The sequence below is a fragment of the Lactuca serriola genome, chromosome 1, assembly GCF_051521515.1.
Source record: "Lactuca serriola cultivar US96UC23 chromosome 1, Lser_US96UC23_V15, whole genome shotgun sequence".
In the NCBI taxonomy this organism is placed as follows: domain Eukaryota; kingdom Viridiplantae; phylum Streptophyta; class Magnoliopsida; order Asterales; family Asteraceae; genus Lactuca; species Lactuca serriola.
Genome location: NC_136408.1, coordinates 152543601 through 152561914, shown reverse-complemented (window position 1 = coordinate 152561914; position 18314 = coordinate 152543601). Strand labels below are relative to the sequence as shown.

Below are 18314 nucleotides of genomic sequence, written 5' to 3'. Positions count from 1 at the left end.
ATATAAACTCACAAAAATAGTATTACCATGAACTCTATCATTTGCTTTTTTTAATTTGGATAAAAACATGTATGTTATATTTTATAAAAATATTTATTAAAATTAAAATATAAACACCACAAAAACTTATGTTAAAAAATTATTTTTAAAAAGTTACTAGTATATTGAGTAAAAATATCATTTAAATTTTTAAGGTTTATGGAGAATTTTTTTCTGGGTTTTTATAATAATTAAAATTTTTAAAAAGTTAACTTTTTTTTAAATTTTCATGATTATGTTCATTTTATAGAAAATTAAATTTTAAGAACTTTAATTTTTATAGATTTTTTTCCAAAAAAAAAAGTTATAATGCTAGAAAAACGAATTGGGCAGAATAAGTAACTACACATCAAATCAAAATGTGTCAGTGTCGCAAGGGGGTGTGGGGGCCACGTAGAGGATGTGTCTGCGAGTATAAGCTTGTTAATTGTTATTTAATATATTAAACAAATATGAATAGTAAACTAAAATATCGACTTACAAATATATGTCGATATATCTTACTATATTATTATACAAACCTTATTATTTTTAAAAATAGATTTAAGACGTCCAAACTATTAAGCTTATAGTACAAATAACAAAGCCAATCTTTTCTCATTCTTTAATTTCCATTTCATTCAAAAATTCAAAAAAATGCAAAAATAGAAATTGTCCGCTTTCCCACATGCTATAATCAATTTATGCTTTACAGTGCGGTCAAAGAACTGAATCTATCAAAAGTCAAAATTGAAATTTGTTATCTGCTCCTGATCTCGCCTGTTACCATCATCAACCCATAATTTCCACCCTAATATCTGTTCACCCGATTCAAAATTTGAATTGAGTCTCTTCAAGAATCACTCTAAAAACTCTAGCACCCACACTCTTTCCATATTATTTTGATTTCTCTCGCTTATCTATCACACACTTTGACCCGGTCCTTTGATCTGTGATGAAGTCATCTTGAAGCCAGAGATCCCGGCAAAATTCTTTCAATTCTGGCCTGCCCTCCCCTTATATCAGGCGATCTTCTCCTTTAATGATATAATTTCCATTTCTCTTTCTATGAAATATATTTCCTTCTCCTCTCAGTAAAAAAAAACCCTAACACCACTCACCACCACTGTTTATCCCTGCCACCACCGAACCACCAATGTACAAATGGACCACCTGCTACTCTATCACGACTAAAAAGAGGTAAAACACCCCGATTACTCTTTCTATCTCTCTTTATATGTGTGTGTGTTTCCAAAAACTATTTGATTTTGGATTTCACGAATCGAGAAGTGGCTTATTTTCCCAATGATTGTTCTTTACGATTTGGTTATCTGAAACGGCCTCCGACCTCCTGTTTGTGACTTCTTCATCTGTGTAACAACCACCACATGGTAAAAGTTATCAAAACCACCTCCTACTATTCTTTCTTGCTGTATATCTATTTTTGTTTTTGAAAGATTCCTGTTTTTTGGGTTTTTGAAGAATCATGAAGGCTAAAAAGAGGTTATATTGAGAAATTATGTTTTCAAAGGTCAGATTCTGCTTCAACATTTTCAAAGATTTATGTTTGTTTTGTTTCATTTTGTATTTTAATTTGTCAGTACATGTTAATTTTTGTTTAATCAATGTCCAGGTTTGCATTCTTGACCATGACTCATAATCTGAGGTAAAACCACTTCCATTGGTTAATGTTTTCGATTTTTCATGTTTTTTTTTATTGAAGAATGAAAATGAACGAACCCCAGATTGATGTTCTTGGTGCCTGGAAATGAATGGAACCACAAACTAATTGGAAAGATTAACCTAATTTCCTGTTTTTATACATGTATTTACCTAAATTTTGCAATTGTGTTTACAAAATTTAAATAAAAATGGAATTTTTGGTGATTTCAGTCACTTGGAAGAAGACATAAGGACCTGTAACTAAATATCACTCATTAGGTAAAGCTTAAATCCCTTCTCCCACACCAAGAGCTTGGAAGGTGGGCAAGTGGTATTTTTTGTGTAAATATGGGCTATTTTCTAAGGAATTTGCTCATAGGTGCGATAAAGGAAATAAGGGAAAAATCAATTAAAAAGGCTATTGTGCTGTTTGTTAAGGTATATTTACCATTTTACTTTAAAAAAAAGTCGGTTAAATACTTAAATCTCATATTTCTGAAAGTGAGACAAAAAGATCTCATTTTTGTTCTGACTTTCATATAATAGAGTAAATTACAAATATTTTGAATTAATGATTTTGAACAAATTGGTAAATAAGTTTATCTGCGTCTAAAACAAACAAAAAAAGTGACCCCTTAAAATAGACCTTTGAAGAAACCTATCCTCTTGGCCACATGTAATCAACTATCATGTTTCACATCTTTTGTAAATACACTAAATTTATTTTGGTTCCAACTAGCATTATCTGCTCAAGTTTTGTTGTGGGTGTTGCCCTTCTAGAAAGAAAATCGGTTTTCAAGTACAACTTTGTAAAATATAAACATAATTTTCATTTGTTTATGCCAAAAATATAAAATTGTTGTTTTTATTTGTATTGTGAAAGTATAGTGTTCATTTGTGTTTCAGTAATACAGTTTTAAGAAATAGAAAGACATTATCATTACAACACCAAGTTCAAGTAGTGGCTTCATTTGTGTTGCAGTAATGTAGTTTTGATGTTATAAAGTCAATGTTATATGATGTCTCTTCAACCATTTCTTTGCTCAAAAATAATAAAGAGGGACCTCATTATGATTCTCAACTCTAAAAGGTACGTTACATAATAAAATATATTGCTTTTGAGTTTTGAGAATATCATATAAATTTTCAGATTTCTTGAAAGATTAGTGACTACACATGATGTAAGTCATAAATTTTATAGGGGTTGTTGGAGAGGGCAGGGGCAGGTGAATTTTGTCTAAATCTTTAGGTATATAAATATGTATACTTATGACGTGCTTGTGTTGGTTGAATATGTGTGATACATATATAGGCAGACATATGTGAATATTTTCCATATTAGCAGCAATGGTCCCTGTGTTTATGTATATTTGTTGTGTTTTAGCTAAAAATGATTTTGTGTCTTGCGTGTAATGTATGTTTGCTTAGAAGTTAAAAAAAAAAAAATAGCTTAACATATGTTGATGTTTCTAGAATTTAGCAAGAAATAGTCGTGTACTTTAATATATTTGTTTATTCACAATATCATATTTTCATTATTTCTCTGGGTTGATTACAAAAACGCCAAATATATTTATGTTTCTTGCCATGTAGTAAGTAGTCTTGGAAATTCACCCTAAAACAACCAAAAAGTGTGGTTCTTTTATTTTTCACTTAAAATAGTTAGCAACAAAGGAAGTAAGATGCTATGATAAAACAAATGGTGTGTTAACTTTATACAAGTACCGACGAGTATTAGCTTGCACGACATTAATAAAAGCCCAAGCTTAAACATTTGGCATATGTAGTGGGAAAATGTTCATATTTGATTTAGTTTTATTTACCAAACGTGATTATTATATAATTGTGGATGATTTAAATGAGATTTATTGTTCATAACGTGGATGCTCATAAAGTAAGTATTGCATCATTATCACCAATTATACTCTTATTTTAGTTATCGATATAATTTTTTTTTATAAATGATTTGTCAAGAAACAGTTGATAAAAAGGTATGTGTGTGTTCTTATTTGTTTTTTTTTTTAAACAGTCTGATAGAAAACATATGTATCTATATAAGTTACAAATCTTCCAAAGGCAAAACAAGATTCGTTAAAAGTTGGATTTCAAATGTATTCCATAAAGGTTTTTGACATAAAAGTGTTTATATTTGTCAAGTTTTGACCTTTTTGTCCCTACGATGATTTTTGTGTGTGTTAATGCCAAATATTTGGGAAGATTTGTTCAAAATTACCCTTCAACCATGTTTAATCGTCTACAACATGTCCCACCACACAAGAAGCAACGACCACCCTGTTGGCTGGTTACCTACATGGGCAGTTTTCCTCCGCCATCGGGCCACAATAAACTGTCACCATTTTCGGATCTGCCACAACATACATCTAGAATAGTCTTCCCTCCAACATCGACATACCTCGGTGGTGCGATTGCCGTGTAGATCCAGATCATTCTCAAAACTCTCATAAGACAACAAAAAACTAGATGAACAAGAGGGGGTTCGAAAAAAAGGAGAAGTCGGTGGTGGTAGTCGCCACATGTATGCATAATTTGAATGTTGTGAGGGCATATTGGGAAGATATTGATGTGGAGGCTGCATTTGGGTGTTAAACGGAGCAGCTGAGGTCGCCTGATCTCTTTAGTTTGCCACAAGTCATCAATCACGACTTTATTTTCATACCATATGATTTCACACTACTCATTGGAAAAAAGATTCATAAATCATGTGTGCTTACTCATTTATAAACAATTCTAACTCTTTATGTTTTTCTTAGTGATTTCGTATTTGTTACCATAACTCTTATTGATAATTGTTTTGATGTAGTAAACTATTTGCGGAAAAGAACTAATCGTCTTAAGAAACTAATTTCTAAAAAACTATATTCACCTGTCGCTTAACGCGGGTAAACGGCTAGTATATATATATATATATATATATATATATATATATATATATATATATATATATATATATATATATTGGACAGATAAATAAACAATCCCACACAACATGCAATTGGATAACGAGTTGTTTATTAGTTGTTCATTAAGTCAGATGTGATTGAGCAGAAGCTCTAACTGAGTATGCTTTTGATTGAAACATGTTGTTTGATTTTGCTTATAACTGAATGTGATGAATGATGAAAATGATCATATTACCATATATGCTTGACAAAACTTATGAATGAAGTTGCTTAATAAGTATAAAATATACAAACATACTCAAATTCAAACATAAATCAATTAAAATCCCAATAAATTCTTATTTCATGATATTTTTCCCAACATCTAGAATATAATTTCTGGTTTCATACCACCAAATTTTGATTTCACAACAAGATCATACAAGATTTCAACAAGCTTTAGATTTGATGTCATTAACATTAAAGATCTTTATGTCCACGAGTCATTATAGAATAATATTTGTTAATGTCATACGATCCTATATGTAACGTCCCAAAACTCAAAACCATTTTTTTTTGTTTTTATATTAAATAAAACATCAACCTATCGTGTTTATCAAAGCCACAGGGAATTGATAACATATTCATTATCATCTAAAACACATCAGAGTTTATATGAGTGAAAAGTCATGGTGTGTGCGATGCAATCCGGGAGTACCTGAAATATAAGCTGAAAATCGTAAGTACAAAGCTTAGTGAGTTCCCCAAAATACCGTATACAATACATATTGTCAGTACAAGGTTGTGTCAGATATATTTCACCCCCGGGTCTATTTCACTCCTGAGTCTATTTCAACTCATGCGTTGGCCCAAAGCCGTACCGGGTCTATTTCAACTCATATGTCAACACAAGGCTGTACCAGGTCTATTTCACCCTAAATCCATATAGTAAATAGGAACACATGCATATAACACATAAAAAAGGATAATAAAGACTACATACACATGACATATCCTAGTATCCTACAATATAGTGAGCAAACTCAACTCAGTCTGTTGTCAATCAAACAAATGATCGGGCTACTGAATCGGAGAATACCCGCTATAACTAATCAAATAAAAGCTCAATTAATAATTGGGCCATAAACCATAACCTAGAATCTAGTTCATTTTTCCAACACCCAAGGTAAAAAGACCATTTTACCCTTTCCTCACTCGGCCTAATAACCAAGCCCCAAACTTAATGGCACTAAAAGCCCAATAGTAGCCCAATTTCTAAAGGACACCCAAAGCCTAAAATGGGCCTAAATCTAAGAAGAACCAAAGCCTAACAATAGCCCAAAGTCAGAACGGCTAGTGACCCAACAAAACCAATACACTAATAGCCCAAATATGGCCCAAACCATTAAAGCCCAAGATTGGGCCTAGTACGCTATACGTACCAAAAGTACACCCGAATTATTCGGAGGCTTGCCTGATCGGGGCTCGAACAGGTATGTGTAGCGTACGCTTACGTACGCCCAATGTACGCACCCATTAAGCACTTTTTCCATTAAGGACTTAATGCTTACAACCAGACATCCAAACTTCAGATCTAATCTTTGGGGATGTTTTAATCATAAAGTTACTAGCTTGGATCCTTTTCATGGCTCAAATGAACTCATACCCTAGATTTAGCGTCCTACTTTCACCAATGCATGGTTGATCCTCAACCATCAAGATGCTAACTTTATAGACTAGGGACATTAGAAACATAAAGAGAAGCAACTCCTAACTTCTGGAATGGAAGAATCCAACTGGATCTCATTTATGTGACTAAAAAGTCAATAGAACTCCATAATAACTAGATCTAAGCATAAAATGACCAGGTTCCAAGATTTATACCTCAATGGAGCTGGAAATGATGAGTAGAATCTGAATCTATAAGCTCTCCCTTATCAAATCTCCTTCTTCAAGTTTCTTCTTCCTAAAGGTTCACCAGCACATACTAAAACACACACAAAGAGGTCAAATCTTCTCTAGATGGGTCGTGGTTTCTAAATAAGGCTTAAAGGGTAATTGAGGCTGGTAAAAGAGAGGATCATAGGTCATAATGTTGCTTAAATAGGGTCCAAACCCAAAATTTAGGGTTTGTCCCCTGATTGCGTATGGCCGACGTATGAGAAGTACGTCTAGAGTATTCCCATTTTTCCAAAAAAAGAAACAATGCCCCTAGGGACCAAATTTGCAAACTTTATACACACTAAGCATCAAAAGTGAAAAGTACCTTGAATTGAGTGTTATAATTCCTATCCATTGAAATTAGACTTTTTCCTTGAAGTATGCTTCCGCAAATAACTCCGGGTAATGCTCCCTCATCTTGTCCTCGGGCTCCCACGTCCATTCAGAACCCTTTTGGTGCTGCCACTACACCTTCACTAAATCCACCATCTTATTTCGTAGAGTCTTCGTCCTCCTATCAAGGAACAACACTGGTATCTTTATATAATTCAGGCGGTCATCCACCTGAATATCCTCCAATGAAACCACTGTGGAATCATCAACCAACCACATCTGCAACGGAGAGACGTTAAAAGTGCTATGAATCTGACTAAGCTCTTCGGCAGATCAAACGATACGCCACCTTGCCTACCCGAGCTAAAACCCTGAAAGGACCAATATACCTGGGGACTAGCTTATCTCGATTCCTAAACTGGATGACACTTATCCAAGGTGACATCATCAGGGGCACCATGTCCCCAACGTGGACCTCCAATTTTGACTGGTGTCTATCCACGTAACTCTTCTATCGGCACTGAGCTGTCTAAACTCTGTTGTAGACCTATTGAATCAATTTTTTCATCTTGAGTAACACCTTGGTACACCCCATTACTCGTTGACCGACCTCTCCCCAACATATCTGGGTCCTACACTTCCTTCCGTGAGTATCTCAAAAGGAGGTTGATCAATGCTAGCATGATAACTGTTGTTATATGGAAATTATGCCAAAGGAAGATACACATCCCATCTACCGCCAAAATCCAGAACACATGCCTACAACATATCTTCCAAAGTCTAGATAATCTGCTCACACTGACCGTCATTCTCTAGGTGAAAAGACATGTGAAAATGCAGAAAAGTACCAAACTCCTCATGGAATCTCTTCCAGAACCTAGAAGTAAACCAAACATCCCTATCAGAGACCACATAAACAGGAACCCCATGGCATGCCACTACCTCCCGAATGTAGACATCGTCCAGCTTATCCACTGAAACACCCTCCTGAATCGGAATGAAATGTGTGCTCTTGGTTAATCGATCCACGATGACCCATATCAAATCCACTATGCGCGCCGTCCGTGGTAACTTTCTAATGAAATCTATCGTAATATCTTCCTATTTCCAAACAGGAACTCCCAACCGCTCCATTTTCCATGAGGCGTCTAATGCTCGGTCTTGAATTTCCTGCAAGTCAGGCACATCTCCTCATACCAGGCCACATTTCGCTTCATGCAACGCCACCAATAGCCTATCTGGAGATCTCTATACATCTTTGTTGCTCCGGGGTGATTAGATAATATCGACTTGTGCACATCCTCCATCAAAACCTGACGTGCACCACCCTAATATGGAACCTACACCCTCCGATGAAGGATCAATAACCCCTGGCTGTCATAATCAAAGGAAGTCACCTAACACACTATGCGCTCACTCTTCTAGAGCTCTTCCTTCATAGCCTTAACCTAAGCCACTCAAATTTTGTCAAAGAGTGGGGTAATCACTATCATCCTCAAACACACATCCATAATCAGAAGCAGCGGCCGCCTTGTGGCTGAGAGCATTGACCACCATATTGGCCTTCCCCGGGTGATAAAGGATCTCATAATCATAATCCTTCACCACATCCAACCATCTATGCTACCTCATATTCAGATTCGGTTGATCCATCAAATACCTCAGGCTCTTGTGATCGATGTAAATAATACAGCGGACCCCATAGAGGTAATGTCACCAACTCTTGATGGCGAACAACACAACCCCCAATTCCAAATCGTTCATAGGGTAATTCACCTCTTGAGGATTCAACTGCCTCAAAGCATCACAAAGTCCTCAACAACCTCCGACAGTGTCAGAATTTGAGCCTACATAATTTCTGCCTTAGATTCTTAAAAGTTGCATGCTGCTCAAGCTCCCAACAAAACATGACGGTCTTCTTCGTTAACCAGTCAAGGGAATTGTTATCTTGGAGAAATCTTGAATGAATATCTGATAATAACCTTCCAATCCAAAGAAACTTTGAATCTCAGATGGACACCTAGGAACCTCCCACCTCATCACCGCCTCAACCTTGGTCGAATCGACTAGAATATTGTTTTGGTTGACAAGGTGCCCCATAAACTACACCTCGTGCAACCATAACTCCACTTGGAGAATTTCAAATATAATCTCTCCCTTATCATGGTCTCCAATACAACTCTCAGATGCTCGTCATGCTACTCCTAGGTCTTGGAGTAGACCAGGATGTCATTAATAAACAGAATCACAGACTGATCCAACATAGGCCTTCATACACGATTCATGAGATCCATGAATGCGGCTGGAGCATTGGTGATCCCAGAGGGCATCACCACAAACTTGTAATGACTTAAATAAGTTCAAAAGGCTGCCTTTTGCGTATCCTCTTCTCTGACCCTCATCTGATGATAACCAGCATACACACCATTGGCTAGTATGCTTAGTGTATGTGAATGTACTCCCCGCATACTCTATAAGTTTGGGCTTTAGATTGGGCCATATTTTGGACTTTGGGCCTTAGTGGGCCAGCAGAAGTCATATGATGTGGGCCAAGAAGATGTTTGGGTTTGGGGTAAGGCCCACTAGAGGATTTGGGCCCGATTTAACAAATTGGGTCATTAGTGGGCCACTAGTGGGTTTGGGAAGCCCATCTAGTGTTGGGCCTTTTTATTTATGGTTTTAAGCCTTAGATATGGACCAAGTTGGACTAGGGGTAAAATGGTCATTTTACCCTAAGGAGGATTATTGATTTGGACCAACTGATATTTTGGTATTGATAGCTCGAGGAGTTGAGGGATCAGCAGTTCGGGGATCTGCCAACTAGTAACGAGGGGTTATTCGCAGGATTCTACAGTCAGCTTTGCGAGGTGAGTTTTCTCTAGTAAGAATGGGTCTAAGGCACCAATGCCGGCTCGTTTATGTATGTTAGTGAATACCGGATTTAGATCCGATGTCGGACAAGCCCCGATGAAGGTTTATATGTATGTTTCTGATCTACGGTTCGATGTCAGGTGGTACCCAAGGCAGTAGTGTATGTGTAGTTATACTCGTTGTCTTTGAGATACGTGTATGTACCTGGTAGGGGGATGAGTGTGGGCGGGGGCCCGTATCTCATCACTAGTTGAGTGTGGACGGGGTTCCATATTTCATTAGTAGTAGAATAGGGGTAGGGCCCGAAGATTGATGGGGCCTGGTAGAAACATATTTGTATACCAAACGGGGCTCGATGCTAGGCGGTGCCTGATCCCAGGTGGGGCCTGATCCCAGGTGGGGCCTGATGCCGGGCGGGGCCCGATGTAGCGGGTTGTAACGCCCGCGTTTCTAGGCTAGGCATTTTCGTTGATGTCATAGTCTAGGTTAACCCTTGTAGCTCTTTTAGAAGTATTAATGATAAAATATTTGAGTATTATGTGAATTATGTGTATTTGTGTGCTTATTACTTAACTATAAAGATATAATTAATAAAGGACAAAAATAAGCGTCAAAATTAAAGTGTGAGATAAGCCCGATATCTTTACATAAAGTTGTAGTGGTCGAAACAAGGATTCCGGCGATATAAAGAACGCCGAAATCCGAGTTATAACGAAGAAGTTACGACCTGTCGAAATTTCGCGACAGAACCGGCACGACGCTGAATGACATAAAAAGTGAAATTTACGTTAGAGAGATATTTAGACTTAGTGATCTAAACAAAAGTTTTAGAGTTCGTTAAACCGAGAGCATGCATAAAAAGAACGCCCAAATCTGACTTCGTATGAGGAAGTTATGATTTTTCTAAGTTTCGACTTAGCAGTATGCAGCCCGAATCCTCGATTTGACCTTTCAAAGCTGCAGACACAAGTGGACGAATGACGAATGCGGTGACCTATTGGGCTCATGACGTGAGCTTTAGAAACTCAGGACGTGAGTAATGAAAATCAGCCTTATAAATAGAATTCAAGGGGCAGCCGATATTGGTTGCTCCATCTCTTCTCTCCCACTCCCGATACTCTCTCTAAGCCCTATTTTAACCCCCCGAAGCCCTAGTGTTCATCCCGATACCCGAAGCAAGTCCCGAAGCCCGAAGATCCCGAAAAGAAAAGAGTTTCTGAGCCGAAGCTCTGCCCGCAAGAAGCCCGGTGTGCGAAGTGATCCCGGTTTCACCGAAGAATACTACCATTAGAAGCCGTAGTGCTATCTGATTGTCTTCTGATCAAGTGAGTGTGTGGTTACTTTCTTCTAACGCATAATTATGAAGTATTTTATACGAAATACTTGTTATGTGTATATTTTGTTGTGATATGTGTGAATGTATATTCACTTTCTTCTATCTCATAGATCTGATTTATTCTCTATGAAATATGTGTTATGTGTGTATGCCTCATTTGTTATATGGAATATGTATTGATTGAACATGCTATACTGGTTTTAACTATGTATAAAAATATATATTTTTATCTACTAATATGTCGGGTAGAACATGGGTAGATAGTTGTGTGATAAACAGATGAGAGGCCTTGATGTTGTTTTTGATTCAGTCATCTAGCGGAGTTTAGATGACGACCACAGACTTTTCTAGACAGTCCTGTGGAACGCTAGCAGGTTCGCCACCTGTAGGTGTTAATGAACTTGGGTGTTCATTCGTTGTACTCCATCCCCCTCATGGTTGCCTTATTTGACATATATTGCTGGGAAACCCCCGAAGCATGTGTTGTCGCCCCGATGAAATATTCTTAGACTAGGTCCCTTATCTTAGTTGTCTTAGGGACGTAAAGTGAGAATAACGTGAATGGGTAATTGGGTTATTGTTGGTTGGTGGAATTAAATATAATTTTTTTTTCTGTGGGTTGAAAACCCTATATGCTCACCAGGGTCCCAAGCCTGACCCACTCAGGTTTATTTGCATTACAGAAAGAGGCGCAAGGGCATAAGATGAATGAATCATCAAGTTGTTTTGTTTACAAGTCTGTTCATGTATGTATTTGTTGAATGACTTGTAATGTTATCGTTTATGCTTTATGGTCTGTATCGGAACATGACATCTCGAGTTTTGATTATGTAATGAAAATACTTTTCTTTATGAAATGCTTTGGTAAATATTATTTTATCATACTTTGTTTTTGGGAACAAATTCCGCAACTCTTTCAAATCAAACGGATTTACTCCGAAATTATTTTAAAAACATAAATGAAAATCGGTCTTTTCTGGCCGAGATTTTGGGGATGCCACAGTTGGTATCAAAGCATTAGTTTAAGCGAACTAGGAATTTGTAGGATTTCTAGACTTAAACTTAGAATGCTAAGTGAAATTTTGAGATGTGTGTCTGTTATATTTTTGACACGAGCACTAGTTTATTTTAGGAAAATTGCCTAAAATGCTTTTATGTGCTAAATGTTATATGTTTGCCATATGTGATATTATTTATTCGGATCTATGGTCTGTTGCCGACCGGATCTGGAAACCTTATGTGTGTAGGATTCTAAGCGTACGTCTATGATATTAGAACTAGCATGTAAACGTTTTGGAGTGATAAGGATGATTTGAATATCTATCATGAATTAGGATCTAATTTCACCTTATTCGGTGTATAGATCAAAAATGGTGAGAACGAGGAGTGGAGTTGGAAATGCTGATGAAAACAGGAATTAACCACCAGTGATTGAACAAATACCTGTTGTAACTGCAGCACCTGAGCCAATAACAATGGCTGGTGTACAAATGATGATTCAAACAATGTTGGATCGTCAAATGGAGGAGAATAGGTGGTTGCTTCAACAGAATTGTGAAGAAGTGTCAATTCAAGTGGAAGAGCCCGAATTAAATGAAGGGCACTCAGAAGGTGGAAACTTCAGTGGATCTGTTGGTCAAGCCAACCCACCGATAGTTAGGCAAAACAATCAGGATGTAAGGAATGATAGAATGGGATGCAAGTATAAGGACTTTCTGACTTGCAAACCATCGACCTTCACTAGAAAGGAGGATCCGATCGGAGTCATGGATTGGATATCAAAAATGGAGCTAGCCTTCATGACGTGTGGCTGCAGAGGCAAGTTGCAGACCACTTTTGCAGTACGCCAGTTTAGGGGTGGAGCTGTTTGTTGGTGGAACACTTTAGGGAAAACCCTAAGCCCTAATGAGCCACTACAACTAACATGGGCAGAGTTCTTGGCGCAGTTCAAGCGTAAGTTCTGCTCGGCTCAAAATCTGTTGGAATTGGAAAACAAGTTTCTGACATTGACAAAAGGCAGCATGTCAGTTGACGAATATACTAACAATTTCATAGACAAGATGGAGTTTGCTTTGCGCATCGTGCCAGATGAGCTGAAAAAGGTTGACCGATACGCAAAACGACTGCCATGGGAGTACGCGGTGCAAGTGCGGCAGGCACCTACTCTAGAGGCAGCTATTTGGGCTGCCAAGTCTGTTGAGGATATGATCAAGGGAAGAACCGCCAGCAAGGTTGAAGTTGGCAAGAAGAGAAAGTTTGAAGGAACCTCAGGTTCCAATAAGAAAAGCAAATTTTCGAAGTCTGATTCGAAAAAATTTGGAGGAAAAGGAGGCGAAGCGAAATGGTGTGAGAAGTGCAAGAAAAAGCACATTGGGAAATGTAGTGAGGATGTAACCTGCTACAAGTGTGGAAAAATTGGGCATTTTGCCAATGAGTGTCCGTCCAACAAAAGGATGTGTTTTGGTTGCAATGAAGAGGGGCACATTTTGAAAGACTGTCCGAAGAAGAAGGAGGCAGCTAAGCCCAACATTCCACCAAAGCCGAAGGCAAGAGCCTTCCAGATGACACTTAAGGCTGCAAAGGATGAAGCTGATGTCGCTTCAGGTACCTTTCTCGTAAATGAATTACCTGCTCAAATTTTGTTTGATTCTGGAGCCAACTACTCCTTTATTTCGCATGAGTTTGGTAGAAAACTAGCTTTGCCTGTTGATAGACTAGATAATGCTTTATTAGTCGAAGTTGCTAGTGGCAAGTTTGTACCTGTTATCCATCATATGAAAAACATCTTAATCGAACTTAATGGAAATAAGTTTCACGAGGAATTATTGCCTATTGAACTTAATGGTTTCGACATCGTTCTGGGAATGGATTGGCTTAGTGCCAATGATGTCGAAATATTGTGCAGAAAGAAGATAGTAAAAGTAAACCCACCAGGGAAAGAGTCATTTATGGTGTACGGGGACAAACGGCGAGTAAATTCTAGAATAATTTCCCTAATGAAAGCCAGAAAGTTTTTGACCAAGGGATGTACATCATATTTAGCATTCGTGATCGATGCTAAGAAGGAAAAGAAGGTGATGCAGAGTATTCCAGTGGTGTGTGATTATCCAGAAGTATTTCCCAAAGATCTTCCTGGATTACCACCTGATAGACAAGTGGAGTTTAGAATAGACTTGCTACCAGGAACCACACCAATAGCAAAAGCACCGTATCGATTAGCACCGACGGAGATGAAAGAGCTGATGATGCAATTTCAGGAGTTATTGGACAAAGGTTTCATTAGACCAAGTTCATCGCCCTGGGGAGCTCCGGTGTTATTCGTAAAGAAGAATGAAGGGAGCATGAGAATATGCATTGATTACAGAGAGCTGAAAAAAGGCAACAATAAAGAATAGATACCCGTTGCCAAGGATTGATGACCTGTTTGATCAATTGCAAGGTTTGAGCTATTTCTCGAAGATCGATCTAAGGTCAGGATATCATCGGCTGAAGGTAAGTGAACAAGATATCGTGAAGACTGCATTCAGAACACGATATGGGCACTACGAGTTTTTGGTTATGTCATTTGGACTAACCAATGCTCTAGCAGCGTTCATGGATTTGATGAATAGGGTTTGTAATTCGTTCCTAGATAAATCTATGATAGTGTTTATAGATGACATTTTGATTTACTCGAAAAGCCAAGAGGAGCATGACAGACACTTGCGAGAAGTGTTAGAAGTCTTGAAGAAGAAGTTGTATGCAAAGTTCTCCAAATGTGATTTTTAGATTCGAGAAGTCCAATTCTTGGGTCACGTGGTCAACCAAGAAGGGATAATGGTTGATCCAACAAAGATTGAAGCTGTGATGAAGTGGGAACAACCGAAAGTCCCACGGAGATCCGAAGCTTTTTAGGATTAGCCGAATATTACTGAAGGTTTATCCAAGGATTTTTTTGATTGCTACTCCGTTAACAACTTTGAACCACAAATGAGCTACTTAAGCTTGGAGCGATAAGCATAAAGAAGCATTCGAGAAGCTAAAGAAGAAGCTACGCGAGGCACCGATACTTTCTTTACCCGATGGAGTTGAAGACTTTGCTGTCTATAGCGATGTGTATGGTGTTGGGTTAGGTTGTGTTTTGATCCAAAGAGAAAAGGTGATCGTATATGCATCTCAACAGTTGAAGGAGCATGAAAAGAACTACCCTACTCACGATTTGGAGTTGGCAGCCGTATTTTTAGCTCTAAACATATGAAGGCATTACCTCTATGGCACGAAGTGCAAACTTTTCATTGATCATAAGAGTCTCCAATATCTCTTTAATCAGAAAGAGTTAAATATGAGGCAACGACGCTGGCTAGAGTTACTCAAGGACTACGACTGTGAGATACTTTATCACCCCGATAAAGCTAATGTTGTTGTTGATGCTCTCAGTCGGAAAGTTAATGTTGAGAGAAAAAGGCCAAGAGCGTTGAGAATAGAATCTGTCTCGACAATTGTGGAGAGTATAAAGAAAGCTCAAGAAGAAGCTTCTGGGAAAAAATGACCGAAAGGAGGAACGTTTGGGCAAAACGTTGGTGTTTGGTACAAACGGTCATGGACTGAAGGTATTCCAAGATCGTATTTGGGTACCTAATTCCAGAGGAATTAGAGATCTTCTGATGGAAGAAGCTCACAAAACCATGTACTCGATTCATCCTGGCAGCACTAAAATGTATAGGGACGTGAAACCCTACTACTGGTGGCCAACTATGAAGCTTGATGTTGCAAAGTATGTGGCCGAGTGTGTGACTTGTGCGAGAGTCAAGACACAACATCAGAAACCATATGGGAGTTTAGAACCTTTACCTGTACCTATGGGTAAGTGGGAAGACATTACTATGGATTTTGTCACTAAACTGCCCAGAACGAAAAGTGGTCACGACATGATTTGGGTGGTCGTTGATCGATTCACTAAGAGTGCGCATTTCATAGCAGCCAATGATAAATGGTCTGTGGATAAGCTCTCAAATTCTTATGTGAAGGAAATTGTGAGGCTTCACGGTGTTCCATTAACGATTGTATCGGATCGTGATAGTCGTTTCACCTCAAGGTTTTGGAAAAGTCTACAAGAGGAAATGGGTACTAAGTTGTGTTTAAGTACAACTTACCATCCACGGACTGATGGTCAGAGTGAAAGAACAATACAAACACTTGAAGATATGCTGAGAGCATGTACCCTAGAATTCCTAGGTAATTGGGATTAGCATTTACCTTTGGTAGAATTTTCCTACAATAATAGTTTCCACTCGAGCATAAAGATGGCACCTTATCAAGCTTTGTAGGGACAGAAGTGTCGTACGCCGTCTTGTTGGCTTGAGGCTGGAGAAAAGCGGTTTATGGGACCCGAGATGGTCCATCAGACTGCCGAGAAGTTGAAAGTGATCAGGGAAAGAATGTTAGCAGCTCAAGATCGTCAAAAGAGCTATGCTGACAAGAAGCGAAGACCGATGACTTTTGAAGTTGGGGATTCGGTTTTACTTAAAGTCTCACCGTGGAAGGGACTTATAAGATTTGGTAAAAAGGGAAAGTTGAGTCCAAGGTTTATTGGACCGTTTAAAGTTCTTCAAAGAATTGGGAACCAAGCTTACAAGCTAGAACTACCAGAAGAACTGAATGGAATTCATAACACTTTTCATGTGTGTTATTTTAGGAATTTCACGGGAGAAGTTCCTGACATAATTCCAATTTCTGAATTGAGAATTGATGAAAACAAGACGTTAATTGAAGAACCAGAGGCAATTGTTGACCGAAAGACTAAGAAGCTTCGACGCAAGATGGTCGAATTAGTGCTTGTCCGTTGGAAACATTCGAATGGGCCAAATCTCACCTAGGGAACGGAGAGTGACATTTTGAGTCGCTATCTGCATGTGTTTGTTGATGTGTGATTCCGGGGACAGAATCATCCTAAGGGGGGGGGGGGGGAGAATTGTAACGCCCGTGTTTCCAGGCTAGGCATTTTTGTTGATGTAATAGTCTAGGTTAACACTTGTAGCTCTTTTTAAAGTATTAATGATGAAATATTTGAGTATTATGTGAATTATGTGTATTTGTGTGCTTATTACTTAATTATAAAGATATAATTAATAAAGGATAAAAATAAGCATCAAAATTAAAGTGTGAGATACGCCCGATATCTTTACATAAAGTTGTAGTGGTCGAAACAAGGATTCTGGGGATATAAAGAACGCCGAAATCCGAGTTATAACGAAGAAGTTATAACCTATCGAAATTTCGCGACAAAACCGACACGACGCTGAATGACGTAAAAAGTGAAATTTACGTTAGAGCGATATTTAGCCTTAGTGATCTAAACGAAAGTTGTAGAGTTCGTTAAACCGAGAGCGTGCATAAAAAGAACGCCCAAATCTGACTTTGTATGCGGAAGTTATGATTTTTCTAAGTTTTGACTTAGCAGTATGCAACCCGAATCCTCGATTTGAGATCGAGTGATTTTTAGCCGAAACAATCTAAATGAGAATCGAAGATCTCATCAATAGTAGTGAAACGATAAAAAGACAGACGAAAACGGAGTTCAGATGAAGGAGTTATGAATTTCGAACGGAGTTTACCTGTCACGGCCTACTAAAAATAATATATTAAAATTAAAGTCAAAATTATCCAATGGAGTCTAAATGAGAGTTGTAGAGCATAATCTCACCTACACGTGGATATAAAGAACATAAAAAACGAAGCTCGTATGCGAAAGATATAAATTTCTGAAGTTCGTGGCACGAAACCGAGCCTGTGTCAAGACTCACGACCTGAGACGGTGCTCACGACGTGAGCAGGCTGATTTGACCTTTCAAAGCTGCAGACACAAGTGGACGAATGACGAACGTGATGACCTATCGGGCTCATGACGTGAGCTTTAGAAACTCACGATGTGAGGAATGAAAATCAGCCCTATAAATAGAATTCAAGGGGCAGTCGATTTTGGTTGCTCCATCTTTTCTCTTCCACTTCCGATACTCTTTCTAAGCCCTATTTTAACCCCCCGAAGCCCCGATGTTCATCCCGAGACCCGAATCAAGTCCCGAAGCCCGGAGATCCCGAGAAGAAAAGAGTTTCCGAGCCGAAGCTCTGCCCGCGAGAAGCCCAGTGTGTAAAGTGATCCCGGTTTCACCGAAGAATACTACCATTACAAGCCGTAGTGATATCTAATCGTCTTCTCATCAAGTGAGTGTGTGGTTACTTTCTTCTAACACATAATTATGAAGTATTTTATACGA

At 38.3% G+C, this 18314-nt stretch overlaps 1 long non-coding RNA gene across 2 annotated transcripts; it reads left to right on the top strand.

Annotated features, from left to right (window-relative positions):
- The first annotated feature begins 732 nt into the window (after positions 1–732).
- On the top strand, positions 733–3047 carry LOC145100027 (uncharacterized). Of its 2 annotated transcripts, XR_013704778.1 has the most exons (4): positions 733–1409; positions 1501–1549; positions 1652–2770; positions 2882–3047. It is a non-coding gene; the product is annotated as an uncharacterized LOC145100027 (long non-coding RNA). The 2 variants fall into 2 exon arrangements; XR_013704776.1 differs by having other exon boundaries at positions 735–1409; positions 1652–3047.
- The last annotated feature ends 15267 nt before the right edge of the window (positions 3048–18314 follow it).